This window comes from Caloenas nicobarica, chromosome 3, assembly GCF_036013445.1.
Source record: "Caloenas nicobarica isolate bCalNic1 chromosome 3, bCalNic1.hap1, whole genome shotgun sequence".
NCBI lineage: Eukaryota > Metazoa > Chordata > Aves > Columbiformes > Columbidae > Caloenas > Caloenas nicobarica.
In genome coordinates this window covers 30,230,253-30,254,794 of record NC_088247.1, presented here as the reverse complement: position 1 = coordinate 30,254,794, position 24,542 = coordinate 30,230,253, and positions in this window count along the sequence as shown.

The window sequence follows — 24,542 nt, the reverse complement described above, 5'->3', positions numbered from 1 at the left end:
TACTTACTACTGTATCAAAAAACTTCAGCCACATGACTGTTTTGCCAAGCAGGTTTATAAGCCTTTGAAGGAATAACTTTTTTCTTTGTTGGCCTTATGCTAGAAAAAATATCACCTGTCTTTACCACTCTGTTTTTATGCTGCTTCAGGTGTCATCTACAGACTTACAGCAAGCATAAACCTTGGTTAAAAGTATGAACTCAGCATAAAATTCACATCATATTCTCTGATTACCTGGACAGAAATACAGTCCTATGCTCCAAGCTGCAGTTCTATGTGATCCAGCAATAGACATAGTATGAAATTATGATGAAATGACATAATGCAGATGACTACTGGACCACACCTTCATAGATCTGCCTCTTTTAAATCCTATTATCAGGTGTGGATTCAGGAACATATTTTCACTGGCAGGTCAGAAAGTAAAAATGTCATACATCCTGACACCATAGTTCATTGTCTTGTCATATGAGCTAAGGTTTGTGGGTCTTACATTATTAATGGGATCAGTGAAGTGACCTGGGTTAGCTTAAAAAAAAAATCCTCTCTAATGTTGTTGCTGTTGTTAAGCTTTTTTTTTTTTTTTTAAATCTAATGAAACCATCTATAATATTCTCTGCACACAGCTGCATCAGAACATATTGAGAAAACAGCAGACTGCTGTGTAGGCTGAGAATAACTAACTAGGAGAGTAGAATGTTCTCGCAGTTTTTGCCGCTAGGGGGAAGCATCAATGAACACCACCCTTAGGCTAATAATTCAGGTCTATGGATTTCACTTCCTAAACTGGATGTCTAACTTTCAGACTCACCAGCACTTAACATGATATATGTCCAAGTCCTTTAACTTCTTTATCATGTCCAACTCTTATTCCCTGTGTCTGTAACGTAATTTTTAATGGTCACCCTGCCTATGGTTAACTGCCTGTGGTATCTGTGGAGAGAGGAAGATTATAAGGAAATACCTTAGATACCCACTTAAAATAACAAAGGTTTCAAAGGTGCCAGAACACGCTATATATTTTCACAGGAATGTGTACAAAATAAGGTAAAAATATTCCTTTGTTTATTTGTTCTGTAAATAGATCTATTTTAAAGACAATTTTAGTACAGGGTGGAACTGTTCATTCATTCCTCTACCACCATTATTCAGTACCAAAGTTGAAAAATGTATAAATACATGTTACTTCAGGTTTAAAAGTGATATTTTGAAGTTATTTTTGGTAAGCCATTTAGGAATTCAGTGTACTCCAACTCTGTAATGGTGACTGAACAAATTTTTTGCACTTCAGACATTGACATATTTTAGTGTACTGAATTTTTTGTATTAATAATTAAAGTTAGAACTTTAGGCAATATATCCAATTATATTAATTATATTAATATAGCTATTATTACTATTTACTACAATAAATCAGTGCCATTTGTATCAATGTATAAGAAAGATACAGACATTTTTTTCAAAATGTGTCTCATCCAGTTTTTAATAGTATAGCTATTGAAATGACCCATGAAATTTTGCAGAGGGTACTAATTGCAGTCCCACTAAGCAGTGACGTTGCCTTTATCTTTGTATTTTCTGCACCATAAAAAAGGTTTAGCAGTATGCACTGAGATCGCCTCTTCATGAAAACAGTTTAACTAATTTAATGACAATTTACAATATTTTCATTAGAGAAGAATGGATGTTGGGTTTAGATCCCTTCAGATACAAGAGGGGCTTGAGCTCTTGTGCACTGCATCCTAAACAGGCACCCTAAGCACTGGGAAAACAGGGTACTGTGACCACTATCGCATTAAAGGGTAGGCATAGATAGCTTTTCAAAAATTTATAAACTCCATTTAGGAGATTATAGAACTTTATCAAGGATAAGATCATTAGTGTCACTCGGAGAGACCGAGGCACTTATGTGCTGAAAGGAAGTGGTCTTTAAGCTTTTCTGCTGGCTAGCTCTAACCAGCTTTCTCCTCTGAATGCCAGGTGAGTTGTAGTGCACTATGCTCTCCCACTTCTGATGTATTTGTTTTACAATTTTCAATCCACATCTGCAATTTAACAGAAGTCAAGTCTTTGAAGGAATTATAATAAACCACAGATGGTAAGATACAAGAGATGGCAAGCTCTCCTGGCGTCCGCAGCTTTCTGAATTAACTTTAGAAGACTTTCACCTTGTTTAGTGCTTTTAAGCTGATAATTTCTGCCTTTTCAAGCATGTTACACATCACATCAGTTTTAATTTTTGATTTATTTTTGGTTTTAGTTATAGACTGCACTGGAGTATATGACTACCTGAAGAGAAGAAGTGTTATTACCCAGCTATATGGCAAATTCACATTTAGATTTTGAGGATTTGGTTAAACACATTTTTTTACCTAGTGTTTTACTAAATTATATAATTGAGGAAATGTTTGCACAGAGGCTTGGAAGTTCAGAATAGCCTCATACCACAAGTCCTCATTAGTTTTAAAGAAAAGACTCTGCTCATGTGTGAAATGTAACTTGAGGAATTCTTCTTTAAATCCCTTGGAACTCCCTCACAATGTCATGTCTACCTGCTCCTGAAGGCAGAACTGAACCAGACAGACAGCAAGCTGTGATTATTCCTTCCTTTTCATATTTTATTCTCTTCCCATAGTCCTGCCATTCCCTCTATCAGACCTCTTTTCCTATTAGAAAATACAAATGAACAAGAAAGAATTCAGCTACCAAAATTCCGCCAATCATCACTGTTTTCATTTGTTTGGAAGTTGAATCTCCATTCCTAACCCTCAAACTCTTTGTGCCTTTCAGATCATAAGCTCTGCTGCAGGAGAGCTGTCTATCATCCTGAGTGACACCACATGGCACATAGAAGAAAACCATACTACCAGGCCCAGTCAACATGGATTTAATGAAAGGCTGGTCCTGTTTGACTAACCTGATCTCCTTCTATGACAAGGTGACTCACCTAGTAGATGAGGGAAAGGCTGCAGACATTGTGTACTCAGACTTCAGTAAAGCCTTTGACTCTGTATCCCACAGCATTCTCCTGGAGAAGCTGGCAGCTCATGGCCTGGATGGGTATACTCTGTGATGTTTAAAGAACAGGCTGGAGGGCCAGGCTGAAGGAGTTGTGGTGAACGGAGCCAAATCCATTTGGCAGCTGGTAACAAGTGGTCTTCCCCAGGGCTCAATATTTGGGCCAGTTCTGTTTAATCTCTTTATCAGTGATCTAGATGAGTGGATCGAGTGCACCCTTAGTAAGTTTGCAGACAACACCAAATCGGGTGAGAGTGTTGATCTTCTGGAGAGTAGGAAGGTCATACAGAGGGATGTGGACCGGCTGGATCATTGTACGAGGTTTAACAAGGCCAAGTGCCGGGTCCTGCACTTGGGTCACAACAACCCCAGGCAGCGCTACAGGCAGAAAGCTGCCTGTCAGAAAAAGACCTGAGAGTGTTGGTCAACAGCCATCTGAACATGAGCCAGCAGTGTGCCCAGGTGGCCAAAAAGGCCAACAGCATCCTGGTTTGTATTAGGAACAGTGTGGCCATCAGGACTAGAGAAGTGATTGTGTCACTGGTTTTGGTGCTGGTGAGGCCCCACCTTGAATATGGTGTTCAGTTTTGGGCCCCTCATCCTAAGAAAGACATTCAGGTACTAGAGAGAGTGCAGAGGAGGGCAACGAAACTGGTGAGGGGCCTGGAGCACAAGTCTTATGAGGAGTGGTTGAGGGAACTGGGGCTGTTCAGCCTGGAGAAAAGGAGACTGAAGGGAGACCTTATCACTGTCTGCAACTACCTGAAAGGAGGTTGTAGCCTGGAGGGTGTTGGTCTCTTCTACCAAGTAGCAAATGATAGGGCAAGAAGAAATGGCCTCAAGTTGGGCTAGGGGAGGTTTAGATTGGATATTAGGAAAAAATTCTTCATGGAAAGAGTTGCCAGGCATTGGAACAAGCTGCCCAGGGAAGTGGTGGAGTCACTGTTTCTGGAGGTGTTTAAAGGGAGTATAGATGAGGTCCTTAGGGACACGGTTTAGTATAAGAGTTAGGTTATGGTTGGACTTAATGATCCTGAGGGTCTCTTCCAACTGAAATGATTCTATGATTTATCTGTATTTGTACAGCACACATCACTATCCTCACTTTAGGTTTTGGGTGCTGCCATCCAACAGTTATCATTCTCATTAGCAGCAACAAAGAAAAGCTATGTTTGAAAAATTAAAGGAGTGTACAGTGCAGGTCAGGCCTGGGCCTCTGAGCCATCCATTCTGTTGAAGGCAGGTAGTTTTCACTTTAGACATTTGGAACAGTTTTTGAACTTTTGGGTGTTGAAGGGGTTCAGTCCAATAATCCAAACACCTCAGCTTTTCAGTATTGGGAAATGAACCTTCACATCAGTACTATGTTATTTGACCAAGGCATGCAGCATACTGCATATTCATTTTAAAGGTTACACTGGTTCATAAGGCTAGCATGTGAAGGCTTGTGTCAACTCAATGAAATCATATCTTGAAAGGACAATGAGTTGTGTGTTCTGAAATGGTGCAGGTGTATTTAGAGGCTTGGAAATGAATGGAAGCAGTATGAATTGGGCCCTCAATTATAATTTTTAAAAATGTTCAGTAATGGAAAATCTCCTGCTTCTGCTGGTTGTTTATTTCAGCAGTTAATTATCCTCACTGTTAAAAGTCTGTGTTTTCTCATGTATTTGAATTTGTCTGGCTTCAGTTTTCAGCCCTTAATTCTCATTACACTTTTCTCTGTTTCATTAATAAAAGCTTTAGTGCTTCCTACCCATGAAAGTACTTATGCACTGTAATTAGACCTGGCAGGGAAATTGTTTTCTTATCTCACAAAAGCTTTTGTCATTTTGAAAAATTCAGGAGAATAATTTCATGAAAGAGTTTGAAATGTAAACCAAATCCAAATACAATTGCGCTTCACAATGTAAGAAAAAACATTGAAATATTTTGTGCAGATTTTGACTGCTGCATATTTTTAGATTTTTTTTTTAATGCTATCATGATGTTTCTAAATCTTATGTTCATTAAACAGAACTGATCAAGCTTTCTTAATTCTCCTAACTTTAAGAATTTTCCTCTATTCCCTGAAGTGTACCTTTGGTTCTTTTTATTCATGACCTTGCTTAGTGACAGCACAAGATTTTCCAGTTTTGGGTACTGATCTTAAAAGGGTTTTATTCCAACTTAGAAGTTTTCTTAACACTGTTTTCTCATCAACACATAAAAGAGTCAAATTTTTCTTTTCCTCATAGCATTAGCTTTGGAGTTCAGGGTGACTGTTGTGTTTTAGTCTGCCCTCTGTTCCCCATCTTTTTTTGTCATACTAGATTTCCAAAATCCTTTTTACAATATCTCCTTTGTGTCAAGCAGCCCTTTCGTTTTGTAACAGGAATACACATTTTTAAATTTACATTAAGACTTCATAGTCAGACAGCACTGTTTTGATTGGTTTTTCCCAAGTCATATGAGACCTACAGTCACAGTCTCCTTATCCTTCCTATTAATTCCCCCATAGCCTTTTAGATCTCCTATCCTTGTTATACCTCTTCACTTTGTCTCAAAGAGACCATACATTTTTCTTTTTTGCTTTTAATATTATTCTTCTTTTGCTCTAGTCCAGTGGGTTAGTTGGCTAAAAGCCTCTCTAATATGCTTCAGCAATTCTCCTAGGAAGACCTTACCATGATTTGTCTTTCTCATCAGATACAGTCTTAGACATTCCCTTCAGCCAAATACTGATTTATATCAAAACATCAGAATTTACCACAGGATTTTTCACATACTTTAAGTGGTTTGCAATTCTCAGTAAAATTCTTATTACGTATATCAGAGAAAACAGGCTCTAATAGAAGAAGTACATTTTACCTCTTTGACATTATTAAAATACTTTGTGTAGCAGATTTAACACGGGTGCTGAGGGAGCTGGCTGAAGTCATTGCTGAACCGCTCTCCATCATCTTTGCCAAGTCTTGGGAAACGGGAGAGGTGCCTGAGGACTGGAGGAAAGCAAATGTCACTCCGGTCTTCAAAAAGGGCAAGAAGGAGGACTCGGGCAACTATAGACCGGTCAGCCTCACCTCCATCCCTGGGAAAGTGATGGAACACCTTATCCTTGGTGCCATCTTAAGACATATCAAGGATAAGAGGGTCATCAGGGACAGTCAACATGGCTTCACCAAGGGGAAGTCGTGTTTGACCAACCTCATAGCCTTTTATGAAGATGTAACAAGGTGGACTGACGATGGCAGAGCAGTGGATGTGGTCTACCTTGACTTCAGCAAAGCATTTGACACCGTCTCCCACAGCATCCTCATGGCAAAACTGAGGAAGTGTGGACTGGATGATCGGGTAGTGAGGTGGACTGCAAACTGGCTGAAGGAGAGAAGCCAGAGAGTCGTGGTCAATGGGGCAGAGTCTGGTTGGAGGCCTGTATCTAGTGGAGTGCCTCAAGGGTCAGTACTGGGACCAATACTATTCAATATATTCATCAATGACTTGGATGAGGGAATTGAGTGTACTATCAGCAAGTTTGCTGATGACACCAAACTGGGAGGAGTGGCTGACACGCCAGAGGGCTGTGCTGCCATCCAGCGAGATCTGGATAGGCTGGAGAGTTGGGCGGGGAAAAATTTAATGAAATATAACAAGGGAAAACGTAGAGTCTTGCATCTGGGCAGGAACAACCCCAGGTTCCAGTATAGGTTGGGGAATGACCTATTAGAGAGCAGTGTAGGGGAAAGGGACCTGGGGGTCCTGGTGGACAGCAGGATGACCATGAGCCAGCACTGTGCCCTTGTGGCCAAGAAGGCCAATGGCATCCTGGGGTGTATTAGAAGGGGGGTGGTTAGTAGGTCGAGAGAGGTTCTCCTTCCCCTCTACTCTGCCCTGGTGAGACCTCATCTGGAATATTGTGTCCAGTTCTGGGCCCCTCGGTTCAAGAAGGACAGGGAACTGCTGGAGAGAGTCCAGCGCAGGGCCACAAAGATGATGAAGGGAGTGGAGCATCTCCCTTATGAGGAAAGGCTGAGGGAGCTGGGTCTCTTTAGCTTGGAGAAGAGGAGACTGAGGGGTGACCTCATTAATGTTTATAAATATATAAAGGGTGGGTGTCACGAGGATGGAGCCAGGCTCTTCTCGGTGACAACCAACAGTAAGACAAGGGGTAATGGGTTCAAGCTGGAACACAAGAGGTTCCACTTAAATTTGAGAAGAAACTTCTTCTCAGTGAGGGTGACGGAACACTGGAACAGGCTGCTCAGGGAGGTTGTGGATTCTCCTTCTCTGGAGACATTCAAAACCCGCCTGGACGCCTTCCTGTGTAACCTCATCTAGGTGTTCCTGCCCTGGCAGGGGGATTGGACTAGATGATCTTTCGAGGTCCCTTCCAATCCCTAACATTCTGTGATTCTGTGATTCATCCTTCATCTCAGATTCTGACTACATGAACCTTTAACAAGAGATTATGTGTGTTTAAAAAGGAAGATGGGGAAGAGATTTTCAGTTACTTATCTAAAATTTTCTGTTGTTCTGTTCCTGGATTCACACATTGATTTACCTCCTCTTGACAAGTTTAACTGTACATAACAATCTAATGCAACAACAATCTAATGTAAACAACGATCAAATATATTTATTAAAACAGAGAACAACAGAATTTACATATTTAAGAATAAAATCTGGAGAAGATGAAGACGACTGAACGACCTATGTGGTGGTAAGAAAACAGCTGCAGTTTTCCATATTTCTTTTTGGATTCTCCTTTCTGTCATGTCTGTACAACATAGATATATACAGTTTCTCCTAAATGATGCAGCCATACTAGTAAACTTGGATTATTTACATCTTGCAGAGCTATCTAAATCTTTTGCCTGCAAATTCTAATTCCAAATATATTTTTAAAAAATCAGGGGCATTCAGAAGCACATCAAGCTATTCATCAAGTCTCAAATGTGAATCTTAATACATTACATCTCTGAAAAGCTGGGCCTCTACTCACAGCAAAATGAATTTTTCTTGCATACTACATGACTACATAGGTATTGCACCGTACAATGGAAGATGGCATTCCTGACTCTGTGAGAAAATGACTCTTCTACTTGTGTTTTGCTGATATGAGGCTATTGAGAAGCTCAGCTAAAAATTATGACACACACAGATCTTATGAGGGGTAGTTTCCAGGAAGCCTCCATTAAAAAATGGAAGAGCACGAGTTATAGTAAAAGAAAAATGACATCAACAAGACAAATGACAATGACAATAAGGTGAATTCAACAGCAAGAAGAACTAATCAGCAGCATATCTACATGACAGTCCAAGTGACAACACCAAAGCTGCCAGCCCAGATGCCTGAGAGTTCTGCCAGAGAGCCACATGCATTTGCTGCGGAAAAAATATCTGCATAGTTTGACATCTCTGCTGTAAAAGATAAGGAGGATGAGCACTATAATGAGCTGAGAATAGTATATGGCCTATCCCCAAAAAGGCTTTTTTTTTTTAAATTTTTAGTTGACAGAAAGCACTGGTGGGATAACACTGAAAAAAATATACACCCTCACCCTCCTGTCCCCTGCCTTGAGCTATATGTTTAACTACCTTAGTTTGTTTTTTTTTTTTTCCTAGTGTCAGTCACCATAAGCACCAGCATGTTTGGGGCAAGGAAGCATCATATACATAGTGTTTTATGGGAGTAATTTTCCTTGTTTTACTCTAAATTGTGCCCAACCTTACTTTACACAGTAACTTTTATTATTCAGTTTCTTATGCCTTGATGATACCAAAGTACAAAACACACAAAGAAGTAAGAAACTATCTCAGAATAAAACTTTCAAAGTTATAATATGTGTCAATTCAAAACCTACTTTCTCTTATTGTTAACATAATGACTCCTATTCAAATAAGAAGTCAATATGGTGTTCCTTTATTGGCAGAATAACGGACTAGTCAGTGCAATTATTTCTTGTACATCTAGTGGTATAATGGTTATTTAAAATGAAAGTATACTTTTTCTAATGAGATTTAGAATAAGTCGGTCATTATAGGATAATCAAATGTCAATGGAATTATTTCAGTTCTGTTCTGATTTATTGTAGATTTTAAAGCAGAAAGTACAGCATAACAAAGCTATCGGCTTGGTATTCCCAGGAGCTATTTTTCAACACTAAGAAACAACCATCTTAATTCTTTTCATCTGTAAAAATCAGAGGTTCAGAAGAAATGATTGAAATCTGAAAATCTTTTAAATATAATAATGTTATCTATTTTGTTATAGACATTTTAAACCAATAGAAAAGTTTTTTTAGTGTTCTTTGCCTATGGAATTATTTCACTGGTTATCACCTAGTTTTGAAAAGAGTTGACACAACATATGAAATCAAGGGAAAAAATGAGTCATAAATTTATGAAAAATTGGCATCATAGTGGAAATAGGAAACTGTCCTTTTATAGCAGTACTAACGAAAATCACTCTAACAAGTACTGTAACCAGATCTATGAAAATAAATGCTCACAGGCAGTACATGTTTTAGAATATTTAGACACATCTTACAGTGTGCATTAATGCCAGACATTATTCAAAATCCTTAATGTTTTAGTGGGTTTATTAGGACTTTTAATATCTTCATATTAATTCTCTGTGAAATGAAAAGACAGTTAGTGAAGGGTTTGTACTCTGAAACAATGGATAAAAGAACACTTGAGTGTTTTTCATGCAGGAAAATTAGACAAAGTATTGTGGCTCTGGGATTCAATAATACACACAGTTTGATATTTTAGAAGTTGTTCAAAATTCATTTCATCATGTTGAACGAACTCTTCAAGACACCCAAGGAGGAGTATTAGTCCATCACTCTGTTCTCTGAAACAGAAAAATCAGCTGTTATTCTTCATGCCACACAGTAATGATTGCCCTTGTTTTATTTGTTGGAAGTAAGACAGTTATTGTGGAAACCATAGAAATCTGAAGAAGTTTCAATGGTAATTTGCAAATAAGGCAGCAAGTCTTGGAGAAACCATTCATTATGCTGTGTGGAAGGGAAGCTAGCGTTAAAGCTATGACAAAGCAGACACATCAGTAACACAAAACTAGGTGCAGTATAGTGCTTCCAGAATTATGTGAAAAGTAAGTAGGGCCATGAGTAGCAGAACCAGCAAAGCTCAGTTTCCTGTGAATTTGTGTTTTAGTTTGAGGATTCTCTGGTGTCAAATAACATTTGAAAACACACGGAAACATCTTCTTCTGTAGTGAAATACCAGAATCTTTCTCTCTCCTTCAGCCAACTACTTTTCTAAATTTTCAATAAATATCTCTATCCAGTCTATTAAAACAACTTACGCAGATTGAAATGTTACTAGCGTGATGTCTGAAAGACAGATACACACATAAATCAGATTTTAATTCTGTGTAGGAGTTTACAGATACATAGGAGTCTATCGTATTTCCATAGTCAACAGAGGTCTAGTCGATAAACTCAGTAGAGTCCAGACAGTATTTCAACTGACCCTACAGTACACAGGGATTCATTTGTCCATGTGTAGATGTCTAGTATCATTTGCAATCCTTTAACCATGTTGCCTGGCATTTGGTAGAACTTTAGAAGAGCATGAGTCTCTCACAGGCCCTATGTCATATCTGACTGTCCTGTGTGATATCTCAGACAGTCTAGGGTATTTATCATGGCATTAAACATCACTGTGTGACCAACTGAACCAAGTATCAAGAGGCTACAGAGATGAACACATCTCCAGACTCGTTGGCTTGTTGCTTGTCCTGACTAGGTCTCCTGTGCTTCCTTCACCTGCTCTGCCTTCAGGGTCTAGAGCCATTTAAGGTTCTATAGAATACCCTGTCTAGCCTCCAGCTGTGACCCTGGGATGGCACAGGTCTTCCATTGTACCACACTGTCCCATGTGTGTCTTTGATAAATAAGGGCACGTAAAATGGCGCTGAATGCTTACATGTAGGCAACTCTGTTGAGACCCACTGACTGTAAGAGAAGCCCAGATACCTATGGCATATATAGGCACATATCTAGACACCTTATTTTGTGTGTAGAAAACTAAAATCTGAGTTCTCATCAGAAATGAGTATATATGTAGATTATGTAATAAGGTGAGACCCATTTTCTTAGGATATCAACTAGGCTTCATCCATATGGATTCTAAGAATTTAGTAGCTATATACTTACGACAATAATATCACAAGACATTTTATTGCAGAAAAATAAGCAAAGAAATAAAGAAATAAAACCAGCAATGGACTATAATAACTAGTTATTTCACATATATTATCTGTATTCTTATTATTTACTACATACAAAATACAGTATTGAAATTGTTTAGTAGCTGAATATTTCCAGGCAAATAGGTACCATAATGTATGTGCATAACACAGCTAAATAATGATAAAAATATCAAGAGGTCAAGATATTTTATATTTTCCTTGATGGATTTCTGAAGCAAATGTCTGACCACCTCACAGGGAAAATTTTAATATGAAGATCCATCAGATTTTTGACTATAAGTAGGATCAATCTTTTGTTTCAAAAAAAATGTTGTCCAAGGTCTGAAAGTATAAAATACCTGAACATTTCTTCGGTGTGCTGGCCAGATTACTATTTTCGTCTACTGTTAAATGAGTCTATGATATTTGTTGCCGAATGTCACACTTCGTGACTGCAGTCCTTACAGAGAAATTCAGGCAATGTTTAAATAATACCAGATGTGACAAACACCTACAAAGAACCAGGAACCTTACTTATAACAGGAACCAGAATGCTACTGAGTTACATAAGGATGATATTTTACAAAAAAAATTTCTGAGTAGAATAAGAACATGGAGATAATAAAATAGTAGAAGACACTGATGTAGACCAAAGTGCAGAAATTAATAAGTAGAGCAACACAAGCCAGTAAATGTAAGAAAATCAATACAAACTCACAGTATCACATTTATTGGATCCCTGCCACTTCATAATGATTCATCATGATCTTTGTCAAAACTGAAACATTTTCTAGTTGTCACAAGTTTGATGGTAGAAAGTTAATCGAACAACATGAATAAATCACCATGCCATTTTTAATACTAATCTGATTCTCACAGTTAAAGATCCAGGATAGAAGTCCAAAGACATCTATTGCTGATGACATACACACCATTTGAGTGTATTCCGGAAGTCCTGCATTGATTTAAAAGGTAGCAGTGAGAATTATTCTTCCTGAGAAAGTGATCTGAATATTGATGGTGACATTAATGAGACAAAACCTCAGACCAGTGCCATTCAGTTCAATGAAAGAGAAAACTGGGAAAAAATCAAACCAAAAGAAGTCATATTAAATTGATCCCTTTATATGTTTCCGGAGTATTTTGGATTCTGTATCACACTTTTTTTGCATCCATATATTAATCCAAATTGTGACAGTTAAAGATGTTGCTTTTTGTTTAAAGTCTCTTACCAGCATATAGGTGTTGTTCCATAACTTTGTCACTGTTATCCTAGCATAAGAATAAAAATAGCCACAGAACAAACAGCTTCTGTTTCATCTGACTTTTATTCAAGTGTATAATGACTTGTGCAAGCCTGTGGAATGAAAAAAGAAGAACTATGGAGATTACAAATCACTGCATTTATTCTTATAATATCCTGTGTTACTTTAGGAATTGAGTAAATGTCTTACTGCATTTAGTAGATCTGTTTCTTTTCTGTAAAAACAGTACTCAAGCAATATGAACAAACGTAAGAAGATGTAGTGATATAACTACAATAGTGCAGCTAATATTGGAAAGATATATTTAAAAATTGCAGCATATAGTGGAGGATAAATCAAAGGAAGGGAACACAGAAATTTTAAATAATAACACTAACACTTAAAGAGGAGGAATTTCAGTTATGGGACATCTGGTGACAATTTATCCACCTCTGCTTCAAGCAGCTAACAAAGCTTCTTGAGATAGGAACAAAAATCATCTTTGTTTACTTCATGGTCCTTTATTTGTTTCAAAATTACTCAGTTTAGTGCATACAGTTAGGCAGGATTCATCCAGACCTCTGTGTGTAATCAAACGAACCTAATGTTGGAATGAATCTTAAAAACTTTAGGAATACTGCTGGGTGAAACTTTTCCTGATAGTTTCCCTGAAAAAGGCAACAATGGATTTGAAAACACACATTGGAATCTATTTAAATTCAATATGTGTCTGAAATGAATACTCTCTGAACACCAGTTAATGAAAAAAAGATGCTTTCAGAATCTTATTTTTACTTTCCTTTATTGCAATATTCTTTGCATCTGCATGGAAAATCAAACTCCCGTTCTTGAGAACTCTAAGATTATTTCTTGTTGCAATGAAGAGAGACACTTGAATGTGCCAAATTACTCTCTGAAGGAACATTCTAGAAAAATATGCAAATTATTTCTGATAGCATAATCTGACAGTGCTCTGTTGTAGTTTTGTGTAGCTTTCTTTCTGATGCTCAGTTTTTTTTATAAAACATGCAATGTGTTGTTTGGTTTGGTTTGGGGGATTGTTTGTTTGTTTTCAAGGACAAAACAGGTTTTTACTGTACGATGTCAGAACCGATGTTTTGATGTATTCAGTATCTGGATGGGAACCTGAGGTTTTGTTTCTGACCTATTGCAGAGAAAAGAGATGACCTGCTGAACCTCGAGTACCTGTTAAATGGATGCACGATTTACACTATACACAGTATGACTCTTCAGAAATAACTTATTTTTATAGGGAAAATTTTTACTAAGGTGTCATAATGTTCAAGTTTCTATTAGTTTAAGTACTTTTCTCAAACATTGTTCTAGGGGTAGATCTAAACATCTGTGACAATGTCTAACTTCATGAGCCTACTTAGAATTGGTTCTGACAATCATATCCACTGATGAATTACGTATGTAGAGAAACCATAGTCAATGAAGATTGTTATTTTAATGACCCAGCTCAACCATAAGTCATGCACATATACAATTGATTACATACATCAGTGGGAAATTATTTATTTGAGTGAGTAATCCCATTATTTTAGGATATTGTATCTATGGCTAAAAGCTTTGTTTAGAGTTTGTTTGTTGATTCGTTTTTAATTTTATTAAATTAATTTAATATTTTGATCTGAGGAAGTGGCCAAAGCACAAGGCAATATAATGTCTACCATCAGCTCCAGTTTGTTAATCTGCATTTCATTCTCCAGGCAGGGTGGGGATTAAAAGGCAAATAAAACAAAAATATTTAAATAGTTTTAATTCAGCGAAAACAGTTCAATAGTAATGTTACGAATGCACCACCTGCCTTTGACCTTTCAATGTTACACCATTTTACAGCATATCGAAATCAAAACAATCTTTGTGGCTCATCTATTCTTGTTTTTGAATAAGTCGTGACACGAACCACATGAATTTCATCAATATGTTTGTAACTTTGTTTAGTTTTCTGATATTTTGTTCAAAGTGCTATATAACCTGTTCTATCAAGATTTTTTTAATTGTGGTTTAGACTTCTGTATTTTTTGATTGGAAAGCACTTGATGCTCATTTTGGATAGACAGAGAATCAAAAATGGTTATAGGCTTTATATATGACCCTCTTCTAAGCTTGTTTGTCTGCAAAAGGAATTAAATTGGCTTTTGGTAATTCTGATCAGCTGGTTTCCATGACCTTTCAACATATCTTGTTTGGAGTTAAGACAAGAAAATAAAAATTCAAATGTATAATGAGAACCGGCATATTATGACATTTAATAACTGAAGAGAGAACAATGTAAAATGTTTGATGATAGTTAAAGCCAAAGTTATGTTCATTTACCTCAGTTCAACAGATTTTTAAGTCAATGTTAAAAATTCTTTACAAAATATATTTCCCATTAGACTAAGAGAATTTCTGTAAAAAATAATCATATTTATAACTTTGAATAATGTCACAGAATTAGAGTTTGTAGACAGAAATTTGTGTTTGTCATCTTCAGTTGTGGGAAATACTTGTTCCTTTCTTAATTATAGACATTGAGAAACAAGCCACTTGCATTTCCCAGGCCAATAACCGAACAATTATTATTTATTTAAATCACTTAATTAACTGTTATGTGTCTGAAATAAGAAAGTAAAACAGATACTTCGTAACCGACGTACATGAAAACATAAAAAATACATGGCAGGATGCTAAAATGTAAATACGCATCCCTTTCTAGTTTTAGGCAGGTTATCAGTAACTCAGCCAAAAATTAATCAATGAGTAGTCACTTCGATGTTTAGAGAAAGTGAACACAGAAGGGACTCAAATGCAGTTGAAATGAATTTATTTGTTTTACTTACATGAATATTCATGAACATTGATTGTCAATGTTATGTGAATTCTACTAGTCAGAAAATGTATATAATGTCCCTTGACAATCTGTGTTCATAATGCAGGCCATTACAGGAGTTACTTCAAGCTGGGTCATAGGAATCTGAAGCTTGTAAGACATCCTAGTATAAAAATCTATGAAGATTACTATACTAATACGGTATAGTATGAACAAGGTGTATTATCACCGTTAGTGTCAATATCAAAGTCAGTTAAGAAATGGAGACTCCATTTCTTAAAAATAAATAAAGAAAAATAATGTAAATTTCACATAGCTTTTTGACAAAAGCTTGGCATCCTTAATTCTTGTTACACTTAATTCCAATATATCAAAGTCAGTACCACTGTACTGGCTGGGATCCCCTATATATCCTATTATTAAAGAAATATGGTATAAAAAAGAATAGAAATCTAAGGACAGTATAGATACTTCTAGGTTTTTACTTGACATTTACTTAAAATTCCCAGCTTGAAGGTAAGTTTTCAAGCCTAGCACCACACTGTCCTGGCATAGGAATAGAACAATATGAACTTTGCCCAGGATTATTAGACCCTTTCCTCAATAAAAATGGATAAGAAAGGTGTCGAGCATGAGATACACCACCAGGAAAGAAAGAGAGGTCTGAGAAAAAATGTAGCTATAGCATACTAAAGTTATCACGCTTTTTAGAAGCCTGCACTATTTCACTCTTTTACGTTACAGCTATCAAGGTTTTCCCTAAGTTGCTCACATTTATAGGATAAGTCTTATGAAGTTTCCAAAGATAAAAGTACTTTGGGCTTAATTTTCTAACGTACTGACACCCACAGCTGCCTGCAAAATCAGTGGAGGTGTTGGGTGTTCAAGACCTTCGAAAATCAGGCCACTTATTTTTAATTAAAAGACAGAGGAAGAAATGTGGGGAAAGAAGACATATAACTACGTCTAGGCAGTTGGAGTTCTGTGACCTCTGCTTCTTACACTTCTCGTAATTGCCATGCTGTTACTTTGTGCTCCCCTCATCTGTTTCTTGTATTCACCAAGTTTTACAGTTTTATTCTTAGTTTGTAACTTTTTGGGGCAAAGGATGTATTTTAATGGCAATGATATACAGGGCATAGCACAAACTGGCTTTGATATCTTGCTAAATAATTTCAGTCTTTCCATAATATCAATTAATAGCAATAATAATCAGACAACTAATTCATCACTTTGAAATCTGAAGCATTTCACACACGTACTGAGTAAAACAAAAAAGAAGATCATCTCCACAGATTTAAAGAGCAAAAGGATATGTGTCGGTGTCGATTCCAGACAATGCCTAACATAGACTATCACCCAGTGATGCCTGCATCACAAAATTTCTCCTATTAGAATAAGCTTTTTAAAAGCAGTAGACCTTATAGATATGACTCTATACTATCTCTGTGTTTATGTTCATTCTCTTTAATAAACATACAGCTATTTATATATATATATATACTTTTTTTCTGAAAAAAACTTTTGGATGTTATTTTCAAATACTACTGGTTGCCTCTTGACACAATTTCATATATTTTAGATTATTCCTTAGAAAAGTATGACAAACATGGAATTATTTTTAGGTAATTTACCTTCCATTTCATATTAATAAGTGAAATATCCTGTAGATGGAAACATATTGTGAAATACTTCCATCGGCTTTTATGACTTGCTTTTTTTTTTAATTTTAGGTATTAATCTTGCACGTTTCTCATTCTGTATCTAAAAGTCACTCTTTATGTATAGGGCCTTAGGTCCCACTGCATTTTTTTCTTTTTGTGAAGCTAATAATAACTGTTATGTTGACAGGTATATCTGATGCTAGATTATAATTTATAAAATATCTAGCGAAGTAAAGTAGTTGTATATACTCACAAAGTCTTTCTAGGTAAAACAGGCTAAAAGGCTTGAAGTCATGTGATTATAGTCAATAGATAATTCAAAAATCATGAAAAATTGAGGAGAAATTTTTAAAAAACCAAACTGAAAGAAAAAGGGAGTTGAAAGCAGCATAAGAAAAGCCTGAGGCATCTGAAGGCAGTTGTTACTGATGCAAGACAAGGGATATACTAAAGATAGGTAGTGCCAAGTGGGAACTATAAAGAGCCAGTGTTAAAACGTGGCTGCCTGCCTCCTAACAGCCAAATAAACTACTGTAGACCCGCTTAAGCTTTTTATTTTGCTGATGGTTATCTTTGGCAGGAACATAACATTTCTCTTATATACACACTTGATAAAGTAGGGTATTGTATCCCAAAATTCTAGGAGCAACCATCATTAATGCTAAATGATTCTTGTAGGAAATGAGAAGAAAAAAGGTAGGGCGAAGAGAAAATCTCCAATGCAAACTGGTTTGTTACTAACCGAAGGTATTTCTTACATCTGGAATTATCAGCATAGAGAGTTAAAGTGAATCAGTCAGCCTAAACATCCATTGTTAATTTAAGAAATTATGGATGATAGAAGACAAATAATGGTGTTTCTTAATTGTTCATTAGAATATTCCTGTTATGTCTCTTGATTCCAAACCTAGCTTTGAAAAGCTACTGGCACAAGGAACAATCTACAGATGGACCAGATGAAAACAACATACAGTTTTGCCTATCTGGTATACAGATGTTTGATTTTAAGGTTTTTACACAGCTAAATTTTCAAGTAAGAGCTGATGCAGATAGAAATAGAGTAAGTCGTCTGCAGGCAGCAGTTGTAATGCTTCTTCACAATAAGAGCCTAAGCACTCGAGACAAGGCCACAGCTCTGACTGTCCACTTATTACTGAGTTACCATCATGTTGTCTTCTGTTACTCACAACTGGAGACTTTAGGGGAGAAGACTAGATTGCCTTAAAATTGATGGATACAGATGGTACTGCTACCTGTGCAATTTTTTAAATTTATTTTTTGATCATGTAACAAATATGAGTCTTTTTCAGTTCATCCAATTATGTAGGTAGCTCATTTTTCATGACACTAATTTATTATGTAGTTGGTTACCTCAACACAGATTTCAGAACTTTGGAATTAGATTAATTCAAATGGTAATAAGGGCAACACAGGTATTAGGATGAGGTGTTGATCTTATATCTACATGGTGACTTCATTACACATAGAACTCTCTAACATTGCTGACAACCCCTCTAGTGTAGCTATCCACTCTTAATTTTTAAATGAAAACACATAATCTTTCCACTTTAACCAACCAAAACTCTTTTATTCCATTCTGCACAGTAACTCCAATAGAAATCTCTCCTGAGATTTCAAAAGAACACACATTTAACTGAGAATTCAGAAATTTAGTCTTATGTTTGGCTTCTTGCTCATATATTGTTTCTCAGTTTCATCTAAGACTCTGCTTTTTTTCCTATCGTCTCCATTATTATTTCATAGGTTTTTTCAGGAAATTTCCAGATTAGCAGTAGAAATTTTATGTGAAGTACTCACCATGAACATTTTTCAAAATACTGTGATGGATTTAGGCAAAATATGGTGCTTATTTTAAGCTGTTTAATTGTGGCTCCATGAGAGTCTCCTTGATATACAAAACGATTAATTGAGCTATAGGAGTAATGATTGATGGATCTATTCATATAAATGCCATACGTCCTAATTTCATTGATAGAATTTTTTAATGCTACAGAAATGTTTGCTGGAGGAGAAACAAAGAGTGATCATAACAGTACTAATAACAAATAAACAAAAAAAATACAATGTATGCTTAATATTTTGGATCCATCTGTATAAAAAGGGACTGAGTATACATAAAATAATGTTTTAAATATTTCTTTAATTACTGTAAATAACCTTTGATATTTTCATAGATGAGAAAACAAGTTAATTTGGAACATGGAAGTAGAAAAGTGGGTATAACAATATTAATAATAAGCAGAAATCTGAGAGTCTGTATTTGTATCTTTCATATTTTGTCTACCTTTCAATTGATTAGTTTTTACCTCAGAAGTCATACCTGTAGGTTCCTCTCAAAATAGACAGCTAAATAAATAAATAAGTAGATAAAATTAGTTCTTCTTGGCTACATAAACCTGAACCTGACATAATTTCGATGACTATTTTTCTCCCTCTTCAAATTGTTTCACATTACAATAGGATTAAGCAGGATAGAATTTTGCTCAAACTTTCACATTGCATGACTTAGATTTATTGCATGTAACTTTAGGCATTTTATTGAAATACCTCAGTTAGAAGCCCATTTGCTGTGCTTATAAGGCAGAGAGAAAATTTTGGGTGACTTTCTAGGAGCTGAATCATATTCAAAAGAATCTCTCTCTCCCTTTTGATTCTAGGAGAACTGTGTATCTGTTTCTAAGGTAAAATGACAGAAACAATAAAAAGGCACTAAATTGAGACATTATTTTTAGAGCTATTGCTCATGGCCTAAAGAGGTAGGTGGAAAGAGAAAGAAGCAGACAGGTATTCAACGTTTTAGGGCTACTAATCTATATGTTTCTTGGAAGGGACCCTCCTAACTCTTTTAAACTTCTTGCTTTTCAGGTCAGACCTATAAAACACACAAAAAATCCCAGATAAATTAAAACTTATGTGTGTGTTATACTCACTGGGAAAGCCAGCTCTTCATTGCTGTTTTAATTCTTGTTTGCTTTGACAAGGTCAGTAAAGATGGCATTGACTGTGTTAAATCTACAAAAGGGTAAACCTGTTGTTCTTGCAGCAGCAGGATGTAATTCAGAATGTAGCTTCTGCTTACATTTTAGAAAGTATCTGTGCTGAATTATACTACTTAAAAAATTCTGGGCTCCTGTAGCCAACCTAGTGCTAAAAGTGCTTAACTAGAGTCATCAAAAAAACCTGTCTTACTGATACTGTTTGTTGAAATATTAATCCAAATTTCAACTGTAAAAATAATAAGTTCTTTAATTAAGTAGCCCTGTTCTCTATCAAAGTTTGCAGAATTCTGTTATGCCCAAACTGGAGTATGAAGATATAAACAAATTTTATAACAAAGATTAGAACAAAATCAAAATGGAGATAAGATTTGAAATTTCATAGATTCTATGTTTTAAATAACATTATATAAACAAATATTTCTTTTCGATCTTTTTCTTTTTTTTTTTTTCTCGCTATGCCAAACATTTATTTGCACATGTCTGCTCATGGACTGAAAAAACAGCCAAGGAGATATAAGTGTGACAGAAAGGCTTAAAATGTTAAACTGTGCTGTGCTCAGTTTGGATGATGGAACCAGTAGGCACTAAGTGCTTGGCAGTGAGATGCTGTGTCATTCTCTGTATGTATGCTGATAATCAAAGCATTGTATGGAGTGAATGCCACTTCAGTTTTATGAGCTTTTTATGTGACGTGGCATATCAAATCTGCCAAGCAGAGGACCATCTGGAAACAGGTCATCAGAATGGATTCTGACACTCTCTGACAGACAAAAATGAAGACAAAGAACAGAATGGGGGAAAAATCCCATGCCACCTCCCCAGAAATGGCTGTATACCAATAAAAATTAAGTAAACCAAATCAGTTTCATTCTGTATGCTGCAATAAGGTGTTACTTAATAACAGGCATAGATTTACTCAAGTGAATTTAAAAATTCATTTTTAAATGTATTCCCTTATGGAAGAGCTGCTTTTTGCTTTCTTTTTTCTTTCGGTTACAAAAGCACAAATCTTTCTGGCCATAACAGAAGTGTTATCCTTTTTTCCTCTTCTTTTTCTCCACCTAGGGAATAAAAATGTTTTTTAAAAGCTTCGCAGGCTGATGTTCAACACACATTGTAGAAACACTCACAGACAGATTTTTGATAAGTGTTCTGAAGCCATTAGACTACTGTACTTCAGCTGAAAAGATATTACACAATCATATATCACTGTGAAAGTAAACTTGTGCTCTAAATGTCATCCAGTTATTAAAATACCACAGCTCCCAATAGTTTGACCGAAATAAAGATCTATAAAAACTGGTTATTTTCACTTTATTGTTGGGTTCTTAGGGCAAATTTATCATTTATGTAGACATTCTTATCAGGTTTGGATTATAGATGAAAGATCTTCATGCTAGAGCTGAAGGGGTAAAAATACCCTTTCAGTTGTAAGTCTTTGAGGACTGAAAATATGCTCTGCACTTTGTATGACTGAGAAACATACATAGACCCTCACTGAAGACAGTCATGATCTAAAAACAGAAACAAAAAACCCACAGAGGGGTCTAATGATACACCACAATCCTCCAAATAAATCAGTTTAAGAACACATTTACACTACCTCTGTGTTGAACTGAAATCACTCAGGTGGACACGATTATAGTTCCAGTCTCTAAATTAGGTCTCAGGGACTATTATAAATCTCATTCTCTCTCTCTCTCTTTTTTGTTTGTTTGCTTTGTTCCTGCTTATTTTTTGAACACTGCTTGGAAAACAAGTACTTCTGAACTCTCGAGAGGTTTGAGTGAGTTACAAGTCAGAGTGGAGATGTTGTTGGAGAGTGGAAAGAGAATAAGGATTGCTGATTAGCCTAGCAATGAATGAAAATGGGTATAATATTTTTAATTCTCTGAAGTTGGTTATTGCAGAGAGGGAAAGATCGAGACAAGTTTTTGGTTGGTTTTTTTTTTCATAAAATAGCTAATATATTAAAAGGTAAATGATACCCCTAGGAAATCCAAGACGTCCTTTTTCCTAATGCAATTCAGGTTTGCTCTTGAAGCTGTTGGTGCTAGTGTGATTTATGTGGATGTATTAGAACTGATAAGTAGTGGGAGTGTAACAGTTATGTCATATGCTGGTAACTCCAGGAATGTTTTCCATAATAACACACTTGATGTATCTTATTGTTTTTCATTTTATACTTTGTTGGATGTTGTAGATAATTATTTAAAATTTTGAATACAGTGACTAAACTCATTCATTTATAATGAACAGGAGGATGTGGAAATTTGTACTTCAGTCCTTCTATTCAGTCAGACTGTAAAGGCCAAATGTCAGGGTAATTATATAAAATATTGAGGTGAAAACTTCAGAGGAAATAACTTCTTCAGGCATTTCCCTCAAGTATCCTTGGAGAAAATCTATTTCAAATTACAAAAGAACCAAGAAAAGTTTAGAGAATGCACCAGTGTTGGGGAGCTCCTTGGGAAGCGTAAGACAACAGGAACTCCTCTGCAGATACAGAGCAGAAGACACTGAAATGCACATAAGATCTTTCAGACCTTGTGGTAGGATTCTGACACAAGCAAACACTTGTTCCCAAATAATTAACAGGTCTTTTTCTTTCTTTCTTTGTTCTTTTTACCCAGCCCAATCCAACAGATCTGTTAAAGCAGTTAATCAGGATGTAAGAGACAGACTGAGATTCCTTCACCGGTTTAATTAGTAAACTACTGGTTAATCCAGGGTAATCCAAGTGATTTCTAAAGGGACATTGACTAGTTGTTAATTAGTTTGTTTTCCTAAAATGCATTCTTGATAAGTATTTAATTATCATATTTCCATAAAGAGGCAAGACTTAGTTTCTAACAGGGAACAAGAGGAAAGGAGGTGAAATCTGGAGTGGGGTTCTTTTCTTTGCAAATCCCATCCTTCTCTATAGAACCAAAGATTAATGGATGACATGCTGCTATTTTCTACTTCAAAATACAGAAATATAGAATTTAATCTTTTTGTTGCCATGACACCAACCAAAAAATGGGTCAGATGTGGTGTTAAGCAAAGATTTTAACTGAATTTTAATGTGTCTACATGACCTCTTTTATGATATTTATACATATTAGTCTATCTCTAATATGTACATATGTATCTCTATATATTTACATTGTATATATTTGTTGATACCAAAGTAAGATTTATCCCTTCTTTTATAGATGGATAACAGAAACACAAAGAAAATAAATACCTCCTCTGGGGTGAGAAGGGAAGTTGTGTTAGGGCACAATATCAGCACATTGTACCATGGTCTAGATGATCAGCAACTCATCTAGGGTTCAGCATAAGAGACCTGCATTCCATATTGAATGCAGTTTTGCAGATGTAGTGCACAAAATGAATATCAGAAGATTAGTGCTTTGTTCCTTAAAGAGCAAATAACATGCAAGGGGCAAGATAAAAGGGTAAATTTGTTTGGATGGGAGGAGGTAGAGTTACACATTACCAACGAAAGAAAAGAATCTTTAAATAATAGATTTTAGTGAAGGAGAAGTCAGTGAATGGATTTAAAAAGTATGCTGACTTATTCAGAATGATTTATGTAGGAAGATTTCTCCCAGTGCAAAAAGATAATATAAAATGGGTTTGAAGAAAGAGAGGAGACAAGTTCATCTGCAGTAGATATGGAGCCTGATAAGAGCCTAAACAAATCAAAGCAGGACAAAGAAAAAGGAAGATTGATCTCTTAGACAAACTATGTGTGCAAATAGGGAGGAGAGACAGAAAAAACTGGATTTGGACCAATCAGCCGAAATATTCTTCTTAACAGCACAGAGAAGGTGCACTTCTGTTAAGAAGAGCAGGAGTTTGCTAATGAAAAAGTACTGAAAAGAAGTATGATATTTATTTTGGGCTGTATCACTTTTAAGTTGACCAGGAGACCTGAGAATGGAAAGGTCTGAGAAACAGGTGACTTTGGTTAGAAGTAATGCAATTAATAGGAAATTAGTCATAACATTGGAAGAAAGATGTAAAAGGGTGTGAAAAGAGAATAAGGTGAGGAAAAAGCAGTGCTAACGAGGAAGATAAGCGTCCTAATTTCTGATTTGTAAAGTTCTGTATGGATCTGTGTAGTTTCTCCGGCACATACATAAAAAATAAGCTTATGAATAAAATCCAATGACTTTATTTAAAATGCTGTCATGTAATTATGTGATAAATCATACAGGAGCTAGAAAAAAAGTGCTGAAATCTTAGCTGATATAATATTCTGTTAAGAAGTAAAGGTAAAGATTGCTAGATACTGTGATTATTTTTCACTGGTCTAGGAAACAAGGAAAACATGGACACCATCTTAACTAAAAATCAGTTCACTGCTAAGGTTTTTCTGGTATAGGTTTTTAATCTACCTGCTAATGTAACAATAATAATAAAGAAAAACTATAAATTAGCTTGCTCCTTTTCTGTCGAGCTTCTTCCTCCCTAGAAGCAAACATTTAAACTTGCATAGAGAGCAACTGAAATTATAGTGTGAGATGATGCTAAATGGAAACCAGGTAACAGTGAAAGAAAAGT